The 23,293-nt window shown below is 40.4% G+C and overlaps 1 protein-coding gene across 10 annotated transcripts in view; it reads right to left on the bottom strand.

Annotated features, from left to right (window-relative positions):
• Positions 1-1,106, bottom strand: part of SLC26A7 (solute carrier family 26 member 7) — a 68,746-nt gene extending 67,640 nt beyond the window's left edge. For 7 of the 10 annotated variants that reach the window (XM_025148037.3, XM_025148040.3, XM_046937890.1 and 4 more), the window contains exon 1: positions 1,065-1,106. The gene's annotated coding sequence lies outside the window, so the exon portion shown is untranslated. Of the gene's footprint in view, positions 1-877 lie in introns of all 10 variants that reach the window. The other 3 variants (XM_025148033.3, XM_025148034.3, XM_025148035.3) reach the window with 3 other exon arrangements.
• Positions 1,107-23,293: the final 22,187 nt, after the last annotated feature.

The following is a 23,293-nucleotide window of genomic DNA, read 5'->3' as shown; positions in this document are numbered from 1 at the left end:
TTTACAGAAGTATGATTCAGTCCAAGTGTTAGTTACAAAAACTGGCAGCTTTACAGTCCACAGACTTTATTCTTTGGGTTAGTTTTATCCAGCTGAAATGAAAACTCAATCACTTAACTGAAGAAGCTGTTTAAATATAAAGCAGTGTATTAATCCAGTGCTGTAGGCTGTCATTGTATAAATCACAGTTGTAATAGATTATATGACTAATGACAAAAATATGGCCATTCAAAAAGGAAAGGCTATAAAGGGTAGTAATTAAAATTTAGATTAATTAAGCAGCTAACATCTTATTGCCCTCTGAGACAGTAAGCCAGTGCAATTCCAAAGTGGCAACCAGATGAATTCGCTGAAACTAAGGAACAGCTAAAACAATTCCTCCAGAGAAGAAAGATCTAAAAGTATTAACACATTCATACAATCCTTGGTTTTCTCACAGCAAATCAAAATGTCTTAAAATGTAATTTATGAGACTACTATCTTGTAATCTGCATACTTTACAAAAATGTTTCACATGAAGAATGTACTGTTCACATTACAGTTTAAAAAATTGTTTCATTTTCAAGCATGAGCCCAAAAACACTTGAATACTCTCCCATAACTTGTTTGCTAAATAGACGTAAAAATGTTCATCAAGTACATATGAAAACACAACATATTGTGTACTACGCTATCCTAGGGGCCAAGAAGTTAGAGAGAAGAAGAAGAAGAAAATTGCTGTGTTAATAATATTCTGTAACATCAACTTTTCCTGATTCTAAATACAAACTGGAAAGTTATATATATTCATAAGAATATTACTTTTCTAAAAAAAATTAGCTACTAAACAGGACAGTAGTCTCAGGGAATTCATACAGCAAAGAGTCGTTATGAATACCTTGCTTGTTTCAATAAAAAAATCTCAGCCTTGCTTGTGACCTAGTAAACTAGACACAAATAAAATAATTAGGTTTGATATGAAGTACTTTGAACTACTCCATAGATGCGTCTACAGCTATAAAAAAAAAAATTACAAATGCTAATGGTTAAGAAATAAGTCAGAGTAAGCCACCAGGTGTACTTGCCGACTGCTGAGAAGTCAGGAGCCTTGCTGCTACCTTTCTGGCACTTTCTTCCCAAGTGCTGGGAACAAAACCAGTGCAGTCTCTGAGCAGTCACCCAGCACACAGTGACTCTGTGTGCCAGGTCCTTAACAAGCCATGACTTATTCAAGGACTACATCCAGACAACTCCATATACTTTGTTTGAAGCTTCCGCTATACAGATGTATATTCCCTCATTCCAAATTTTAAATTTGCTTTGAAAATACAGAATGAGAGAAGAACACAACCAAATGCAGCTGCTTACCCATTTTATGCAACCTTTTATGCTACTGAGTATATGAGAGCAACTTGCATGACCTGGACTCTATCATTTGGGCATTTTTGCTTCTGTTTTCAGTGCCCTATAATTTACAGCAGAAAAATCTATTCTAGATCACCTTGAGCAATGCATACTGTCCTTGTACTTCTGTTTTATGTGTTTATTAAGATGTAATTCTATTCACTTATTATGTGAATACAAAGATTGCATATATGAATCATAATATAATAATAGAATGGCTTAAGTTACAGAATGAAGAAATGCTTGTTTTGCTGCTTTCTTAAGTATCTGATGTTTCTCAGATTAGACAATTTAAAATTAGACACAGTTCTTTCCTGGAACAGACAAAATAATTATGCAATCAAGTCAGTAATCTATGGTTTGAATTATTACAGCTACATCTTAGGTACAGTACGGTGCCCTGAGTAGGTAGGTGTAGCTCCAGACTCTGTCCTAGAAGAGATGAGCCAAAACTCTCAGTGAAAAGGACAGGGAGGGGAATTACAAATAAATAAACTTAAAAATATGACTACTTCCTGTTCCAGTGCTCTGTCACCCTCACTGTGAAGTTCTTCCACCTATTTATGTGGAACTTCTACTTTCCATTTTTTTGGCTGTCACCCCTTGTTCTACCATTACACACCACTGAAAAGAGTCTGACCTCATCCCCACATTTTAGATATTTATAAACAGCGATCAAACACCTCTCAGTCTTCTCTTCTCTGGGTTGAACACACCCGAGTCTCTCAGCCTTTCCTCATATGGGAGATGCTCCAGACCCTCATCATCTTTGTCGCCACTGCTTGCATGCTTAGCACGGCTGTGGCATACACATTAAACCTCACTTGGGAGAGTGGGGTGAAAGAATAAGACCTTTGGTCATCTATGGCCCACTAAAAAGAGACAGTTAATTCATTATTATCCAACAGAATTTTGCGCATTTTAATTGTCATGATTTTAAGATATTTGAAATGTGTCTGTCAGGGCAAGAGAAATTCACCACATGCTTCACAACTGTTGCAGGACTACAGTTGTTTTTCCCGATAATCAGTACCAGCCCCTGCTCTTAAGAAGTTGTCATCCCTCTCTTGTTATGGCAAGAGAGCACAGACAGTTGAGACTGTTTTGCGCCCAAAAAGAAATACGCTCATTGATTATATGTACATTTTCCAAATGTGCTTTTCAAGGTAATCAGGAAGACTGTGCTTTTCAGTGTATTTACATCAAAAATTTTTGATATAAACTTTCAAATTGTCTTCTCAACCTCATTTTCTGTAATCCCACAAACAGTGGGAACACAAAACCTATGTCTTACTGAAGTGAAAAAGACGTCGAAGGGACTAAACTAATTCTCGTAGCTGTTATGGAAAGATTTCTGCAGACCCCAGTGATTGCTTAATTGACTGTGGAGTGCTTTGTTAAATAAAAAATGCACTTGAGCATATGGCAGGTTAGTTTGCTGATTCAGGTGCTCAGCAGTTGCTTTTGTTTAGTTCCTTGTTTTCTTAAACGACACAGACCGCTTTCCTCTATCTTTTCCCCTCGTATTTCTACTTTTGAAGTTTTGATTTTTTAGATCCTGTGTTGATTTTGTTTTCTATCCCACTGATTTGCAGCTCATTTTCTTCCTCTGGAAGAGGATGCTCTTTCTCTCATGCTCCATACAGGCATTTTCCTTCCACCTTGCTAAAACCTCTCTCGTGTGCTCAAAGGTGCTGATGGGATGGGATTTTCACTGATTATTTACTGATTTTTCCTCCCACAGGTCAGTTGTTCAGTTTCCTGCTTTGGAATTATTTTCCTCCAACAAGTCTTTCTTTGCCCTATAGAAATATACAGTGTTTGTAACTAAGAAGTTAGGCAGAACAGTACCTCAGAGAGGGCGTATATAGCACATATTTGTTGCTCTTAGCTGCAGTTACTTTAAGCTCATTTTGCCAAAGCTGGAACTGCAATAGCATTTCAGTGGAGAGAGGGAAGCCAAGATACAATTACCTAAAAAAAATCTTGTTTAAAACATACCTTGGGACAATTTCTGCAGAAAACGTGGTATCTGTAGTGAGAGAAACTCAGATAAATTCAGTGCCTTCCCATACTTCAAAGAGAGATGGTGTGTATACTCAAATATTTTGAATGAGCAATATGGTACCTTTGTGAGGTGACATCAGTTTCTCATCTTCAGCTAAAACTTTAGTCTTTGTGGGCCAAAGTTGTGCTCTTCTATTACACTGGATGGAAGGAGCCCTCTGGATTAAAGGAGGAAATGTTACAGAGAAGTTGATGACAAGGAAAAATGGTGGCATGTTCTGTAGACTTTCATTTACACAGTTGGTAAAGAACAAAAGTGAAATAAAGGGAACCAATAATAGACCAAAGATTTGGGGAGCTGTTAGACAACAACTTTGATTTTCAGCTCTTCCTTTTTTCCACCTCCTGCTGTTTCAGGCCATCTCAGACCTGATAAATGAGGGCCCTGTCTTCCAGCAATTACTTACTTTATTTGCATATATAATTAATATCTGCCACCTTTATATTGCCTTATTTGCATTTGTGCAGTGGTTTTTAAAGCGTGTTATTTAAAGAGACAACAACTTAAATCAATGTCATGTAAGATCCTATAAACCTGATGGTAGAATGAAGCTGTTTTTGAAAATGAAAATGAGATAAAGAGTATGTATTACAGTACCTACATTCAACAACAAAGCCTGTACCAGACAGGATTTTTTTTTTTTAAATCCAAATTATAGAGAATTTTTAAAGTTCTACAAATTCTACATGTATATATATTTTCCTGCTTATGGGTACGCGTTCCTACAAAGTCTGTGCAGCGGCCCACACAGACATTTACTCTGGGACAGCACCTGTGTAGAAGATAGTAATGTATGTTTTTCCTTGTCACAAATGGATTTTGACTTATGCCCTACATGAAGGAAAGACACAATATAGATTAGGTGAACTATATAGATTAGGTGCACACAAAATATAAAATTGGCATAGGTTCTCTTTAAACCTTTGCAATAACTGATCTTTATGTTGTGCTTGATGTTACCTCTTAGACTAGCCAGGTGTGAAAGTATTCTGGCTCTGATCTTCTTAAGCTTTAAGATATCTTTAATAGCAGTAGTCATTAGTGAAGTAAATTCAAAGTAGCTATGGAGCAGCTGAAGACTAAAAAGCACAACTCTGAGTTCAGGCACACGGAGAATCCTATTGACACCACTGACAACTTAAGTATTCAAGATTAGGAATTTGTTTCCTGAACTGACTTTATCTGTGTACCATCATGATTATTTCCAAAGGTGTGAAATGACAAACAGTCATAATTTAAGGGAGGGAGAAATGACACAAATAAATTGAATTTTACCAAAAAAAAGAAAGTAAGAATATTTTTTTCTCTCACATGAAAACACCCATAGGAATTAACACAATGAGTACAGGTACAGAATTTCAAAAGATAAAACAATTCATGTTTTTTCAATGTTTTCTATAAGGGATAGGAACCTGCTATAGTAGCCTCAGAAAAAAAAAAAAAAAACAAGCAGTAAAGCCACAAAATCTCTAGAAATTTCATACCTGATCGATTTACCTCACTTTTTTCCCTTTATTTCTTCATTTTCTTCTTTATCAAGACATCTGTGCACCAACATCTAAAAGGCACTTTATAAACGTATGAAAAGCAAGATTTATAATGGAAATGGCAAAATATATTACAAGTTACATGTGAACCCAAAGTCTGTAAACAGAAAACCATTAATCAGGATATCACATTAAAGTACACGGATTACAAGAAGAAGCCAATCAAAAAGCAATCATATTTCAGTATTTTACAGCTTACCCAATAAAACCCTGAATAATGCTTAAGAAATGTCATCCACTTGATCTATGCATTGCTGAAGTTCCAACAGCCTAAACCGTGACCATTACACAGTTACAAGGAATAACTATATAGATGGATAGATTCCTACTTCAGAATTAATTTTCTCTCCATCTGGTGTACATCTTATTTTGACCACAAATTAGGTACTATGCTAGGAAACTACTTAACAATCATTGTAAACAATACCAAAGAGAGTAATCTGATTGATATACTGAGCACATTCCTTCCTTCCTTTGTGCTGCAGTAGCAGTGAAGACCATGCCAGAACAGAGCATAGCAAAGGCCCTGTAAGCAGCAGGTGTACATTTTCAAATATTTTAATTTTCTTCTCATAGTAAGAGTGAATAAGGAAATAATTTTTTAATGTAAAATCTTCTGATATTTTATGCACTTTCTGAAGAAAAGCTGTAACATCATTATTTTGAAATCACTTTACACTATTTTTTACCATAGGTGCTGCTGAATTCTTATTCTGTCAAACACTCTGTAAATACTGTTAGCTTTTTAAAATCGATTACAAAGGTTTCCAAGAGCACAATTTAAACTCAGATTTTGTCTTTAAGATATTTAAACCATTTAAAAATTACTAGGACAGAGACCACTGCTAGCTTCTGGGGAATATTCAACACAATGGCAATATTTGGAACTGTTATACTTTTATACACTTCAGAATTCTATATAACAGAAGGTAGTACAAGATATTAAGGAATTTGCTTCTTTGAACTATCTAAATGAACAATTTAGATTTATTAAGTAGTGGCAGCCAATGCTTGTACTTCATGTCCAGAGCTTTGAGATAGCCACTGCCTTGTTCAGAGTGATCTGCAATTAGTTTCTTAACATTTATTTATTACGCAGCTGCTGATGGAATCTCTGTAATTCAGACAGTTTTATAGTTAAAGCAAGAAATCTGCCTCAAAAATAACATCTCTTCTTCATATTTGAAAAGTTTGTATCTGCAATATACAGAAGTTTTCCAAGATCAGAGAAGCAACTTAGATTATGTTTAATTTAGAGAACAGGAATTAATGTATCATTGCAAGGCAGCATGACAGGCCTTGGCAGGACAGGACTCCATGGAAAATATCTGCTCCAGTAAATAGTCTAAAGGCTGAAAATGAAATTTCACCTTGAACCCTCAGTGACCATACTGAGTCATTTTTAACTAATTTGTTGGGACTTTGGGATTGCTCCAAGTAACTGAACAAAGTTAGGAGGAGGGATCACTCCAAAAAATGCAGCCAATGGCACTATGGGTAAGGCTACTTCAGTTCTTCTTCATAGCCAGTGCTTCTGTACTACATCCTAGAAGTCTATGCTTCCCCACAGACCACTAAAAATCCTCATGCTGCAGTCTTTAACATACTTACATGCCTTCTATAAAACAGGTCACCTTCAGCTGGTTCTAAATAGATTTTCCAAGGTGCTGACTGTCTTCAGCCCTTCCTTGCATCACCCACATCGGGACACAAAGCATTCATTATCTGATGCCTTCAAATGCTTTGTAAGCCTATAAATCACTGAACAGAATGTACTGTAAGACCGCTTTTGATTAGGCAGATGTATAAGAAACCAACCAAAGTCCTCCAATGAAAAACATTTAAGTCCACTTATTGGCGGTTGGACTAGGTGATTTCAGTGATCTTTTCCAACCCTTATGATTCCATGATTAATCTAGGATCCTCCACTTGAGCTTTCCATTCAGAAATTTCTGTCACTCCTTTAAAATCCACTTACAAAGGAACATAGGCTCATGCACAGGATTTCCTTTTTCTCAGTATTGCGCAACCAAATGCTTCCTACAGATTTACAGTCCATAGAATCATAGAATCATAGAGTGGCCTGGGTTGAAAAGGACCACAGTGATCATCTGGTTTCAACCTCTCTCCTACGTGCAGGGTTGCCAACCACCAGACCAGGCTGCCCAGAGCCACATCCAGCCTGGCCTTGAATGCATCCAGGGATGGGACATCCACAACCTCCATGGGCAACCTGTTCCAGTGCATCACCACCCTCTGTGTGAAAAACTTCCTCCTAATATCCAATCTAAACCTCTCCTGTCTCAGTTTAAAACCATTCCCCCTTGTCCTACCACTATCCACCCTCATAAACAGCCGTTCCCCCTCCTGTTTATACGCTCCCTTCAAGTACTGGAAGGCCGCAATGAGGTCTCCCCGGAGCCTTTTCTTCTCCAAGCTAAACAGGCCCAGTTCCCTCAACCACTCCTCATAGGAGAGGTGCTTCAGACCTCTGATGATCTTAGTGGCCCTCCTCTGGACTCGCTCTAAGAGCTCCACGTCCTTCCTGTACTGGGGGCCCCAGGCCTGGACACAGTACTCCTGATACTCCAGTACTCCAGACAAGGCCTCAAAGGAGCTGAGACAATTCCATCTCAGTTTCCTAACCGATGTACACAATTAACCCAATTCCATTTTCTGTTATACTATTCATCATACTACAGACAAATCATTTAACCTGTGACCTTATCTACCATAGCAAAGCAGTGGCCTGTGTAACTAACACCAAGATGCACCTGTGTTCAACTGATAGCACAGAAAAAGCAACCATAAATCACAACTTCTCATAAAAATTAAGTTTGCTTAAGAGTGCATCCTTTACAACTCAGTGAGGAACAAAAACTAAGAGGAGATGGAACAGGAGCTACCAAATCAGGCTTTTGTTTTGAAGTGACTTATTTCCTTGCATTCACTGGCATACAGAAGAAGTGTTAGTGTGCTTAAGTGGCTGTGTGCCTGTGATTGAGAAGCCAACTGTGTCTTGTTGGAAATCTTTGACTAAGACACTACTCCAAATTCCTAGGGAATGTCAAGCAGCAGCAACAAAGAACAATAATAATAAAGATAGATGGATTGTATTTCCCTCTAAACTTTTAGTTTGACTTAAATGAAGCTATTCATCTGATTTCCACTATGGAATGCTTAAAAAATTAGTGAGCTGACAAGTCTGTCTCACACAACACTGCTACAGAAACAGTTACAAAGGCCAAACTGAAAAAAAACCCAATATTGTTAACAGATTAAATATAATCATCTGGTTTTACTGTAAAGTATTGAAGGCATCCTGATAAGAATCCTGTCCATCTGATCAAAATAATAATTATTATCTTCTGAGGTAATTCTGAGGTAGACAGTTGTGCAATTTGATTTTTCTTTTATTACAAAGATCTCCAGTTCGTATCACCTCTATGCTTGCATTAGATCAGAAAAAAGTAACAAGAAAAGCAACTAAACAAGAATGCCCTATCCCAAATGCTATCAAAGGAAACAACAAAACTACAAAATAAAATAATATAAACAAACAAACAGACAATGAATTTCTCCTTTGCTGCTTTGTTTCCACAAGTTATCAGAAGACTTCAAGGCTAGAGGCACTTCTTAATGTAAAATGTCAGCAAATTCCAATATCTCTCTGCAAATCTCTTTCTATCCAGAGATGTGGTGGAGACCCTATCCCTAGTGACACTCAAGGTCAGGCTGGAGGGGCTCTGAGCAACCTGATCTAGCTGTAGATGCCCCTGTTCATTGTAAGAGAGTTGGACCAGATGCCCTTTATAGGTTCCCTCCAACTCAAATGATTACATGAAATAAAACAAAACACTGTGTTTTTACTAGTATGAAATAACTGAAACATATTCACAGCAGGACCAATCACAGTTAAAAATAAGAAAATTCATTTTGTCTCTTAGCACTTAAATATAAGGCAACAATATGCATACATTAAGCAGGGTCTAACACAACTACCAAGCTTATCTACTTTTCACTGACTTCATTCTGTCCAACCTGGTGAGGTAATTTTGGCTGGCATGTTATAAATCATTGGCAAGATTAACAACCATACACGTTAACATGATATATGTTTTATTGCTGCTCAGCTAAACGTGTCAGCTAAAGTAATTATGGCTATGAAGCCGCATTTATTTTTCCATTGTGTGATCCTTTAAGTCACTCACATTCGAGATGAGGAATATCCACTTCAGTCTCTTTTAAAAGCAGTTACATCATTTAAGACAGAGTTGAAAGTTCCTTACCCAACACACGAGTCCTAAATTCTTTGACTTAAGAGGATCTAGGGAAAAGTTAGGATTATCAGCACTGGAGAAAGAAAATATGTATAATTGTGTCTTGGGGACTGCCTGGCTGCAGGAGATGGCAAAGGAATTTAGGACCTTCACTTTCAAGTTGCTCTTTTCATTACATACTCAGTGAGTAATAATTGAGAGCTGTAAAAACAAACTGTTTGGTATTCGCTCCCTGGTCTCAATCCAGATATTCATGGATGAAGCCCAGGTTTTTAAAAATTCATTGCATGGTGGGAACCCTTGCTGGCAGCTGCAGCAGAAGCATTAAGCACTGACTGTGCAGAGAAATTGTTACCTACTCTAAGATAGGGAAGTTCTTTCAAAAGAGATGTAAGTCGTGTTGAATGTGTAATGATTGATATAGTTTAGGTCTGAATAGCCACTGATTTATTCAGTGCTACATAACAAAATCTTCCAGAAATGCTCCATAATTGTTGGGGCTGGATCTCCATGGAATAAATAGACTCAGGGCAAATTGCAGGACAAGGCATTATCTAAGTGAGACAGCTAATGCTGTGTGACAAAGCACATTACCGCAGTCCAGCCCTGCCTTACACAACATTCATTAATGAGGTGCAAGAAGTAGAAAATGCTTTAATAAGATGTACGGCTGCTGCTAAACTGGAGAGAAATGCTATAACAAAGAGATCTTTGGAAATACAAATGGAAAATTACAAACCGAAATTGAAGTGGAAAATGAAGTGTGAGATTCTCACCATTTGCACAAACGTGGCAAGTATACCTCTTTGAATGGGATGTGCTCCCAGGTGAGAGCTCTTCGAGCCTTAGGTAAGGACTGAGGGCAAACAAGGGAACTTCTTAGGTAACAACTTCAACTGTTCCCAGCCCCATTAAAAAGACATGACAAGACACCACAATAATCCTTAACCGTTTTCCAGTAAAAAGATTTATCTGAAAAGACCCAAGTGTGAGAGCTCATTAAAGAAAGGAAAGGTTAGGGATAAGAACGGACTGAATGTAAGACCTGTCTAAAGGAATCAGCATCAGACCATTTTGTCCAATTGAGCACAACACACCAGCATCAGAAATAACCTGAAGAGCCAGAAATATCTCTCAAGCTGTTCCAGTCTGTCAGTCAGCTCTATCAATTCAAGACAGTAAGTAAGCAGAAAACCCCAATTAACCCCTTCCTTCACTACGGCCTAGGAAACAGAATCCAGAGAAGCAGTAAAACTCAACACAAACTGAGGAAACCTTCAGCTGAACTGCTTCTCAGAAGGGTCGTCCCATTGACCAGCTAGGCCGCAGGAATATGGGAACTGCAATCAGAAACACACAGAACAAGTGCTTCTCCTGTCTGGACCTACAAAGTTGTCAAGATCCTTTCCTCCCCTTAATTTTTCACGTGCAGAATGTGGCTCATAAAGTGGAAGAGTAACCTGGTCTATCTGACAGTAGTGCTGCTCTGATCTGGATGTTCAGTTGGAAAGCCTCTGGAGATCTCTTCAAAATTGAAATATTCCCTGATTCTTGCAAACTGTATATTAGTACTAAATGTAACTATGAAATTTGTGCTTCACAGTTATTTGTCTGTTTTGCACCGAATTTTAGAGAAGTGAGATTCAATTTTGGCATTTAGAAAATCAGCTGTTACAAGGCACTTGAGCTGTAAGCTCACTCTTATTGTAACATGGATGTCACTAAGGCCACTGATAAGCCTGTTACGAATTTTTTGCCCGTTTCCAATAACTACACTCTAACTCCACTCCACCTCACTTTTTGTTCTATGTTCTTTTTAAACAGGTTATTAGCTTTTAGAGATAAAAAGTAAAGGAGAATTAATACATGTCACTTATCTTGGTGTACAGTCCTTCAAATGTTTGGTAAAGTATCATTGTGGACACTCACCCAGTGAAGAAAATGTTACGTGCGTTAACCTTCTGTGCTCAGCATTGTTTCCAGAGCTTTGCTTGGGTACCACTCTTTTGCTTTAGAAGGCGTCAAAAAAAGACAGAATGTAGAAGATTTTCTTATATGCCCACGGGAAGATGAGTGGTATTTATGTTTCAAATTACTGTTTCCTAAATTGAAACACAGACGTATAGCTATGGGTTATCTATTCCCAGACTACTATATTTCAAAACCAAATGTTTCTAAGATGTACTATACGCTGAGTCAGAATTACAGGTGCTCCCATAATTTTTAAGCCTCTTCCATGAAGGTTTACTGACAGTTTTATTCTTGACAATGCATAATTAATTTGTTTGGTGCTTTAATTAATAATCTGTTGAGTTTCATTTTAAAAATTGGAAACAAGAAGTGTTTCTCTGCTAAGAGAGTATACTATTCCACTGCTCTGTTATATACCCTGAAACAGTTCTAGATAGCAAAATGTGAGTACATCTAAAAATAAGTCAAACAGAAGACATTTTAATGAGTTAATGTCAGGTACTCTGATCTTACTTTGCATCTTCAATGGGCTACTTCTGATGGTTTCTAACTCTCCAGCAAGCTGTCACTCAAGCAACAAGATTAATCTGGTAGAGCAAATGAGGATTGGCTGTCTGATTAAAATACGTGAACTACTTATTAGAAGCTTTAGGGGACTATGTGCTCCTAAATTTTTTGCAAAGGAAGAAGAGCTCTAACTTAGCATACTGAGTAGAACCTCTGCCCTAATTTCTTTATGCTTTTACTTTATGGATCAACTATTCTATTTCTTGTACTTCTACCTCCTTCAATTGCTTTTTAATTTGTGAAGGAGTTGATGTTAACTGAAGCAGCCAAACTGCTCAGTTACTGATATTAGCAGTTGCAAACTTTTCTTCTGTTGAAATAAAAGAAGGAATAAAGGGGAATAAGAGTAACCCATTGCCTTAGATACAGCCTATCAGTATCATTCTGAATGAACAAGTTTATCCTCTTTAGATTACGAGGTAATTCAAATATTCCTTTTTCTGTAACTAAAGTCATTAAGACCCAGTTATTTGGAAGAAATCTTCAGTAATGCAAAATGTTTTGAGGAACTCCAGATTATCCTCTTCACTGATGTTGTTTGGTGCTGTTTCTTCTGGTGATACTGTGATAAGCAGGAACACAGCCACAATCAGAGGCAGAGACGTGAGTAGACAAATGTTTGGAAGATCATTTTTGGGTGCACTCCGAAGGTGCAATTTGCAGCACTTAATGTACTGATGTAGGCTTTTTTTGAAAATTATTGTTTTAAAAGAAATCAGAGGTCTTGCATCAGCCAGTGCTTTAAGAGAAATTAGTTCTGAGAAACAGGCAAGTGGTTTTGGAGATCTCTATATAGTCTCATGGAAAAGTGAATTATAGGAGCTTCGGGAAATATTCATTTTTAACAGTGCATCATAATCATGCTATCTCTCTAACCGATATCCTGTTTGCTCTCTACTCAGCTGGATTACTTTCTGTAACATTACTCACCTGTTCTCATCTCCTTTGACAGCACACTCCACAGAGCTCTTTTTCCACCACACTGAAATGCATATTTTATGGTGGTTGTTGAAATGATTGTTTGTAACTGCTCTGATCTGAAGAATTTTGCATGCTGCTGCAGCTGAAATTTGTAAAAATAGCTCAAGGCTCTTCTTAAATCCTGTAACATTTGTTATAAATCTGAGGAAGCCAAGACCTTGAAGGTAATATCTTAGCTTGCCTCCCTGACACAATTTAATGTTACGTACAGTACATATTCATACACTGTGTGAAGCAAGAATATAAGAAAACATCTACTGAGATCCTGTTTCACCTGTTACAAATACAAACAGGCTGTCTTGTGGTCAGCTCTGGTTTTGTCTAGCCATGTGCAGGAAGTACTCAAGGACATATTCCAGTCTCTCTGGATAACCTGCACCAACACTGCACTAGCCTCACAGGCCCAAAGCTTTACCTGAAGCATCTCAAGATACAGCTTCAATTGCTGCCACCTGTTCTACTAAGAAGCCAGAAGAGAGTTTGGCTCAGTCATCTTTGTAATTCTTTTACATTAGTAGATGATGATTAGATCCTCCCTTAGTATCTTATTCTCTGTACTCAGCAAACTCAGTTCCTTGAATCTCCATGTGTTCATCTTACAGGCCCCCAACAACATCACGGCCCTACAGTGGACCTTCTGGAGCTCATCAGCCCAAAACTGGGAATGCTCTTCAAGCTGCAGCCTCACCAGTGCCAAGCAGAAGAGGCTCTGCTTGCTTGGGGGTCCTGAAGGATGAGAAGCTGGACATAAGCCAGCAGTGTGTGGTTGCAGCCCGGAAGGCCAACTGTGTTCTGCGCTGCATCATAAGAGGGGTGGCCAGCAGAGAGAGGGAGGTGATTGTGCCCCTCTCCTCAGCTTTTGTGAGGCCCCATCTGGAGTACTGCGTCCAGGCCTGGGGCCCCCAGTACAGGAAGGACGTGGAGCTCTTAGAGCGAGTCCAGAGGAGGGCCACTAAGATGATCAGAGGGCTCGAGCACCTCTCCTATAAGGAAAGGTTGAGGGAACTGGGTCTGTTTAGCTTGGAGAAGAAAAGGCTCCAGGGAGACCTCATTGCGGCCTTCCAGTACTTGAAGGGAGCGTATAAACAGGAGGGGGAACAGCTGTTTACGAGGATGGATAGTGGTAGGACAAGGGGGAATGGTCTTAAACTGAGACAGGGGAGGTTTAGGTTAGATATTAGGAGGAAGTTTTCCACACAGAGGGTGGTGATGCACTGGAACAGGTTGCCCAAGGAGGTTGTGGATGCCCCATCCCTGGAGGCATTCAAGCCCAGGCTGGATGTGGCTCTGGGCAGCCTGGTCTGGTGCTTGGCAACCTTGCATGTAGGAGGGGTGTTGAAACCAGATGATCACTGTGGTCCTTTTCAAGCCAGGCCATTCTATGATTCTATGATCCTATACTCATAATGTAGCCCACAATGCTGTTTGTGTTGTTAGTGGAGAGAAAGCACTGTTGCCTCAAATTCCACTTGGTGTCTGCTGTGACACCCAGCTCATATATTATGATCCCATAGTAGACCAGGATGTAGATGGATCATGAGCTTTTATGGGGTTATAGTACTTTCCTCTTTGGTTACTATTATATTTTAGGATTATCTTCTGAAAATATCAGATTTGCGAGGACATGGTTCCTATCAATGCTCAAGTACTTGGCAACACTCAAGGAAGGAAAGAAAGAGGAGATAAAGGAAAGACTTTCCTTTAAGGAAATAAAGTTAGACATCTGAGGAGAGCCCAGGGAGCTTGAGGAAAATTACAGTGGGATGTTGAGAACAAATAAATTTAAAAACCGTATCTATCATCATCTGAAAATTATGAGTTTCTAGAAAGCAAACAAAATTAAAAAACAGACAGGTATGTACAGAGAAATCATCTCTGTAGATACTATTCTCTCAGAGCATCTGTAATTGGAAATAAAAAGGAATTAAATCTTGTTTATTTGTAAATTTAAATGAGCCATTATAGGCTTTTACTCCATTAAAAATGCATTAAAGTGTAGCTGACTATACAAAATCATATCCATATTTTAGGTTTTCCTGCAAAAATGTGTTGGGTCATCACATGTTCCTGACTAACAGTAGCAACTATTGATTTTTAGAAATTATTCAGGTTGACCTAATTTTGCCCTATATTTTGTACTGGAGGCATGAAGTGAACAAGAGAACTTCTGTAAGGGAATGGTAATTTACAATGTGTTTGTTTCTTCTGGGAGTCAAGGCAAATGAAGCGAATGGAAAAAAATTAACTGCTATATGGAAAAACCAGTAAAAGAACTGTGAATTGTTTACATGAGAAAAATGACATCAGAAGTAATTACATTTGACCTTGTTTAAACAATACAATTACTAAACTCCTGCCTGTAAAAACATTTTTTTATGTCTGAAAAATACAGCCATGTTTTGCTGATCTTTACAGTTCTCAGCATGTTTTTATTAAACACACTTGCATTTCCTATCTACATTTTCAAGTGTTTTTGTCTACGCAGAAATTGAGCTATCAACTGAATACATTATCTAGTCAAGCTTGTAGGAAACATAATTAGAAAAGTTCTCAAATATTACGTCAGGAATGCAGGGGGAAAAGTGCATTCTGGAAAATGGTGGTGCTCTCGTTGCTTGTCAGTCATCAAATTCCTAATGCCTTGAATTCCACCGTCACCATGCTGATGGACAGAAATAGGTCATGTGGGTGTGCTGCAGTCCTCGAGAAGCCAAGCATGCAATCAACTTACCAATGATGGAATCTGACTGCAGTGCCTGCAACCAAGGAACTTCTGGTTGATTCTACAGGTTCTTCCAAAGGCTTTTAGAGGGTCTCCCAGTTGTTCTAAAGGCTTTGCATGTCTTCTCTTTTATACTGGCTGGTGTGTAGCAGGCATCCACTCCCCTGACCCACAAGCTGTGAACAGACCAGTCCTGGTTCCACAGCAGGGCACTGCACACCTGCGCTGCTCTTTCTGGCAGAACACAACCCTCCTCGTCCTCCTCACCTCCCGGCTGCCTGTGCCCAACACACACTAGTCCCTCTTTATCTATGACAACGTCCTAGAACTGCAGTGGTCCACAGGCTTCCATCATCAGGGGAAAAACTCAGTAGCTAAGATAATTTTCTGAAGGGACTGTCCTATTAAGGGCTCTTTTTAATGAAAAAAAAAAAAAAAGCCCCAACAACTACTGCAGCACTATTCCTACAGACAGCATCAACGCTATGTCAGTGAAGATGATAGAAACTAAAAGCCATCCAAGCAGAAAGAGACCCTTATCACAACGTTTGTTACATGTCCTTGCACTAGAGGGGGAGGCTCGCTGTTATGTCGGGGAAAGCTATCACTCCTTTAGAAATAACAGTCTGCAAAAACAGAGTGCACTACCAGAAGTGTGACATTCAGTTTCTTCTCTTTTACAAACAAGCAAACATTCTGTGATAGCCACAACTAGAACAGAAAAAGTAAACGTTTGGTATAACAGTTATGTAACTTTCCTTGAGGATCTTTTACAATTTTCCAAACAGTGCCATTTTGCAAGTAGGATTTCATACAATCATAGAATCATAGAGTGGCCTGGGTTGAAAAGGACCACAGTGATCATCCAGTTTCAGCCCCCCTGCTATGTGCAGGGTCGCCAACCACCAGACCAGGCTGCCCAGAGCCACGTCCAGCCTGGCCTTGAATGCCTCCAGGGATGGGGCATCTACAACCTCCTTGGGCAACCTGTTCCAGTGCGTCACCACCCTCTGTGTGAAAAACTTGCTCCTAATATCTAACCTAAACCTCCCCTGTCCCAGTTTAAAACCATTCCCCCTTATCCTACCATTATCCACCCATGTGAGCAGTCATTCCCCATCCTGTTTATATCCTCCCTTCAAGTACTGGAAGGCCACAATGAGGTCTCCCCGGAGCCTTTTCTTCTCCAAGCTAAACAGACCTAGTTCCCTCAACCTTTCCTCATAGGAGAGGAGCTCCAGCCCTCTGATCATCTCAGTGGCCCTCCTCTGGACCTGCTCCAAGAGCTCCACGTCCTTCCTGTACTGGGGGCCCCAGGCCTGGACGCAGTACCCCAGATTGGGCCTCACAAACGTTCTTACTCCATTCTACAACTTCTTGCCTGTCTATAGATATTTCTCATATTATTAAGAAAATTATGAGCCAGCAAAAGCTGTGGCAAACACCTGTCTCGGTTTCTTTCCCCTTTTAGAACCATATTTTAGGAGAAAAACAGAACCTGTGGAGAAGCACATGACCCACCAGTGCAGATCACGCTTTGTTCCTGGAAAACAAGCTTCTGGCTTCATTTGCTGTCACTTGCCTAATTTTACAGGTAAGTAAAATTAGGAAAAAAAGTACAGCCTTCAAGTTTGTATTCTTTGTTCCTTTTTATGCTATTCACATAGCCATCCCCAATTTCCAACAGCCTCCTCTGTTCTACTTTTGGTGTTTCATGCTCCAACATTCAGCATAGGGGTAAGAAAAAAGCACTTCTTTACTAGATGTGCCACCTTTTATCCCTTAGTGATTCCAAATTCAGTGCAGCCTCATTAGGACTTTACAACAAATTATTGCCTATTTATGCTATCAAGTTTTTTTTTTTTTTTTAATAGGATATGCATGTCCATGAAGAAGAGCTGTTAGTTTAAAATCTCCATGCCCTTAGTTTCATCAAAAGGATCTTCCGTAAGACAACATTATTCTATAATAGAACAGAAAGTCTTTAAAAGATAAAATAACATTACTCACATCTGGAAGGTCCCTAAGTTTGTTTCTGAACAAGCACAGCATCTTCAGACTCTTCAAGAGTCTGATCTCTTCAGAGTTCATGACAAAACACTTTCAGGTCAGATAAAATCTGGGGAGACTTTGCAGAAAACACAGCTCCCCAGAAATATATATATATATTTCATTTTTATTATTTGCTACTTCAAGGTATACACTTGAATTTTTCTAACATGCGAAGAGGATAAAGCTTTTCAGTCAATACTCCTGATATATTTAATTTACAACACAGAGATTACCTTGGTTTATTTGTGATTTTACTAGTTTTTGGTCTGTGAACAGTTCTTCTTATTATACACATATTTATAACATACAGATGCAGTTGCTAAGATTTTAATTGTATCTGAAAGTACCTGTACTATATGCCTCTTGTGATTAATCATAACCCATCTGCTGCTTTTATTAGTTTCTCAAAACAAAGGAACTGGTGGGTTAGTGCTCTTCCCAGAACCAAAGAAGGCAGAGAAAATGCCTTTTATATTTCAGGTCCTATTTTTAAGTCTGCTCAGCTGCTTACATAGATTAAGTAATCAACAGAGGCTGCTTGTCATTAATAAATGCATTACAGGAGATCAGCTGGAAGATAAAGGGCAGGTTGTGTCTGAGAACTAAAAATAAAAAGTTTTACAGGCAACAACTGCATGGCTTACAAAAAATACCACCTGAAATGTTGCCTTTTGGACTAATCAAATGATGCAGGTGGGATATCCTCACACCCGCTCTCACAAAAGCCTTCAAGGTGGCTCTGGGGCATTCGGCATCCATGCCTTTTGTATGATGGCTGCTGCACCCCTGAACATGTCACTTCTCCTACACAGCAGTGAAATACACAGAATCATAGATTCATATGACTTGGAATGGACCTTTAAAGGTCACCTAGTCCAACCCCTGTAATGAACACGGACACTTAGAGATAAATCAAGTTGATCAGAGCCCCATCCAACTTGACTTCGAGTGTATTCAGGGACAGGGCATCCACTGTCTCTCTGGGCAACCTGTGCCACTGCTTTACACTTACTGTAGAAATAATTTTTCCTTATAGCCAATCTCAATCTCCCCTCTTAGTTTGAAACCATTTCCCCTTGTCCTGTCACAACAGAAGCTTTAGCAGGGTCTGTCCCCTTTTTCTCACAACTCCCCTTAGATACCGAAAGGCCACCATCAGGTCTCCCCAGAGCCTTCTCTTCTCCAGCCTGAACAGCCCCAGCATCCTCAGCCCATCCTCATAGGGGAGGTGTTCTATCCCTCAGATCACTTTTGTGGCCCTCTTCTAGATGCGCTTCAACAGGTCCATCTGAAACATCTGATAAGGGCTTCCAAGAAGACATCAGACTGCCTCTAAGAGCTGCTGCCCATCTCCACTTACTCAGCCTTCCTAGTATGAATTCGCAAACCACAAGGTGATCAGAGCCAGCCAAAGAGGAAGGCTGGAAAGCTGAGAGAAATCCATAGGGCCAATGCCAGCTGCAAGAGGCAGTGTCCCTACCCTGCTTGCTGCCAGCATACTCACAATTGCAATTCATCAAAGCATTACAGTCAGACACAATAGGCCAGATGGAGTGCCACCATCTCACTACATCAGATCTGTCCCATCACATAAGTCATATACACAGCTCTACTGCCTGTAACTATTGCAAAATAGTTAACTATCACATAATCACAGAGTGATTGGCTTGGAAGGAACCTTACAGCCCCCCCCAGCCTCACCCCCTGCCGTAGGCTACCTGCTCCCCACCAGCTCAGGCTGCCCAGGGCCTCCTTCATGGCCTTGGGCAGCTCTAGGGATGGAGTACCCACAGTTCTCTGGGCGGCAGTGGCAGTGCCTCACCACCCCTGAGTAGTGGATTTCCTCCTAACATCTACGCTAAATCTCCCCTTTTAGTTTAAAACCATTCCTCCTTGTCCTATTGCTATCTGTCCACAGAAGAAGTCGCTCTGCAGAGTAAGTAGATCTTAGTAGTTCCAGTGTATGCTGAGGTTTACATAAGTTGAACGTCTGTCATTCACTTCTTGTCTAATAGCTGTTCATTTAGATGTTTTTTTTCTGTCCACAATTCTGAGACTGTGTATTTTTTTTACTTCAAGCAGAAGGTCTGCACGTAAGGGTAAATGCTACACATCCTCCTGGATACTGTTAGATCACATTTGTTGTACAGGGTAACTGTGGTGATATGTTTAAGTGATATTTTCAAAATTACTGGATTTTGTCTGTTTTAAAATGATAGCTAACCAGAAATAGCGGATAACTAGAGTGATTGGGATGTTGGTAAGGACAATGCAAGCAAACCTTCTGTTATTACTGGAATTTTCGCACAGGATGTGATGTGAATACCAAGAATATTTGGTATGCTTTTTACCTATGTATTCCTGAGGATAACTAAATAGTGAAAAACAGGTAAAAGGTGATTTCATGTTTCTGAAGCCACAATGCCTTTCCATTTTGAGGGATTTGTTACTTATCTCTTGTGTTCTTACTTCATCTGACTATGTAAAATACTTACAAATGTCAGTGTTTCATAGCATCATAGAATTGCCTGGGTTAAAAAGGACCACAATGACCATCCAGTTTCAACCCCCCTGCTATGTGCAGGGTCGCCAACCACCAGACCAGGCTGCCCAGAGCCACATCCAGCCTGGCCTTGAATGCCTCCAGGGATGGGACATCCACAGCCTCCTTGGGCAACCTGTTCCAGTGTGTCACCACCCTCTGTGTGAAAAACTTCCTCCTAATATCCAACCTAAACCTCCCCTGTCTCAGTTTAAAACCATTTCCCCTTGTCCTGTCACCATCCACCCATGTAAATAGTCATTTATCTGCCAGTGGCACACCATTTTTTGTTTGTCTAAGTTGTTAACAGCGAAGTTAGTATTTCAGAACACAGTTTCTCAACAGAAATGTGTTTGTGCTCTGAAACTTGTCTGTTTAAAATATGTGAAAAAGTTTCTTTCCATTAGGGATGTAGTGCGTTGGCTGCATTGAAAGTGACACGGGAAAAGAATTTCTTATGCTGAGCAGTAACAAAATTGAAAGCCAAAGTGATAACCATATCTGCTAATATGACCTAATTCACTTCCCAAAATAAAGCAAAATATTTTTTTAAATTAGTGGATAAATTAAGAACATTTAACAGCTTAAATTCTTTCGGCAAACATTTGTTTTTTTCTATATGCAAATTTCTTTAAAGAGTTCTAACAGAGCTCATATAACTGGCCCAGAAATCCATTTTTTTTAATACAACTGTGAGGGGGGGGAGAAAGATGTGTGGTTGTTTTTTTACGTTGAGGAAAGTGAGCTACTAATGACTATGAGAAGGTCAGCTGAAATGTTGTCTCATTCAGTACAATCTAATTGCTCTCTCAGCTGTTAACTGTCTTTGCAGATTGAGGGATGCTTCCTTGGACATTGGGAATAATTATCTTTTGAAGTTAATCCACATTTAATACCAGTAACATTTTGGTTTCAGCAAAATGCAGCCTGTATTTTAGTAACAGGAGTTGAAGAAAACCTCAGTAATGGAGTCCTTTCAGACAGTGATTTGTTGCCAGAAGTGTACTCTGTTTTCTTTACTGCTCCAGTAAAAGAAATTTACAAAAATACTTCATTGAAAATAAAAGCGTAGATTAAAATTAAGTACAGAGAAGATGATTTTTTAATCACTTTTTATAAATGCATCTGTGTAGGTGTACACTAGAAAAGGATTCAGAATTGTCTTCATCAGAGCTCTGTACACAGCACAAATACAGTGCACCCACCTTCCCTGGTAGGTTGCTCAGCCTTTCCTCTTAAGAGAGGTTCTCCAGGCCCTTCATCATCTTTGCGGCCCTCCGCTGGACTCTTTTCAGGAGATCTCTGTCTTCTTTGTACTGAGGAGCCCAGAACTGGACACAATGCTCCAGGTGAGGCCTCACCAGGGTAGAGTAGAGGGGAAGGATCACCTCCCTTGACCTGCTTGCCACGCTTTTTTTAATGCAATTAATTTTTTTTTTTTTAATTTTTTTTTTAACCCTAGGTTGCCACTGGTGTTCTTGGCCACCAGTGCACAGTGCTGGCTCATAGCCAACTTGTTGTCCATGTAACTTCTGAGTACTTCAGCCAACGGGTAAAAGAGGAGGGACAGTGTGGTTGGGAGATGAGGATAAAAAGGGGGCTACAACCCCGATACTTTGAGAGACCGTATAGGGGAAATGTCCCCAGCAGACTCTCCCTTTATTCAAATAAAGAAAGCTGGAGACTCTCCTCTGTCTATTTTGGGGATAAAGATAATTGAGCAAGCCTATTTGAGCAGAAATTTTCCTAACAACCAGGGACTCATCTGGGATCCCTCTACCCTCTGGAATAGGTGAGCTGAGTGAGCTGGCAGGTGCCCTCACTGATTTACAGTGATCAGTTTGCTCTTGGGGCTGTCAGCACCAGCAGACTGATTGGGTTCTCAGGACCATCCCAGAGGCAGACAGGATGATGAACTGGGAAATGCACATGGCACCACTGCTGTGCTACAGCAAGAGGAGATCACTGGAGGGATCCCCTACCCCTGCAGACAACAGGACACAGCACTCGCCTCTCATCACTTATGGCATTTCAGTGCTACTTCATTCTCCCCTTGGCCCTGCAGCCCAGCGGTCAGGGCTCTGAGCAGGACTTGCACACAGACTTGCTCAGCACCAGCCGCTCAGGCTGATCCAGCCAGCCAGGCCAGGGGCGTGGCATGGGGACGTGGCTGTCATGACACATGGGCCTCCAGGGGCTGCTGGGGCCCCTTGCAGTGGAACCCTGCATAGTGGCAGTTGGGATCTGCAGGAAGCCAGCAGGACGTGGCCTGGCTGCTCTGTGCCATGCGGGCCTACTATAGGCACGTGCAGACCCAAGGCCTGCCAAGGGAGTCATCTGTGGCACAACTCCATCTGCCTGGGCTGCACAGGAGCTGTTTGCGGCTGCAAGGGCTGCTTTGCCCTCCCCTCCAGCATGCAAGTCAGGAACAGCACCTGATGTTGCCCCAGCACAACAACGACATGACTGCTGAGATGGCACCAAGGGCCACAGCGCCCAGATAGGTGCTCACCTGTTGCCTGGGGAGAGCTAGGACAAAGCCAATGACTGCTCGGACTTTGGCACGCCCAGCAAACGCCACAGGACTGCCAAGAGCACTCAGCAGAGGTCTGAGCTCTGGGAAAGCCCTGGCCTGGGCAACAAGCGTTGGGTAGAAGAGGACACAGTTTCTGCTCAGACCAATGGGAACATCTGAGCTCTGCTCTGCTCCCAGAATGCTCTCCTGGCAGGGAGGGATGTTCCCATGAAATAAGCCCAGGCAGTGGAAGAGATGAGGATGGCAAGAAACATCCTGCATCTTCATTTCTTGCTCAGGACACTTGGGGGAAAACACCAGCGAGATTATGACCGTTTCAAAATGCTTTAGCCTGAACTGAAAGCTGAATTCTAACAATAGGCCTGTTAGAGAAACACAGCTTTCTCTTTGCAAGTTGAAGTCTTTCTTCTGTTATCTTTCTGATTTTATGGTGGCAACTAACACTTCTCCTTTGCATTTGTTTTACCTACTCCTCCCCTGTAGCCCCACCTTCAATTGAGATGATGCCCAGCTGCTCCAAAACAGCCAATGAAGAACTAGACTGAAGAGTTCCAGCTGACTATGCCTGTCTGAACTGATGTGCAGAGAACGAAACTGTCCACCAAAAGACAGAGTAGACAGGGAACATAGGGACCCAGTTATCA

The sequence above is a fragment of the Gallus gallus genome, chromosome 2 (genome assembly GCF_016699485.2).
Source record: "Gallus gallus isolate bGalGal1 chromosome 2, bGalGal1.mat.broiler.GRCg7b, whole genome shotgun sequence".
Classification (NCBI taxonomy): Eukaryota; Metazoa; Chordata; class Aves; order Galliformes; family Phasianidae; genus Gallus; species Gallus gallus.
This window is presented reverse-complemented; position numbering and strand designations above follow the sequence as displayed.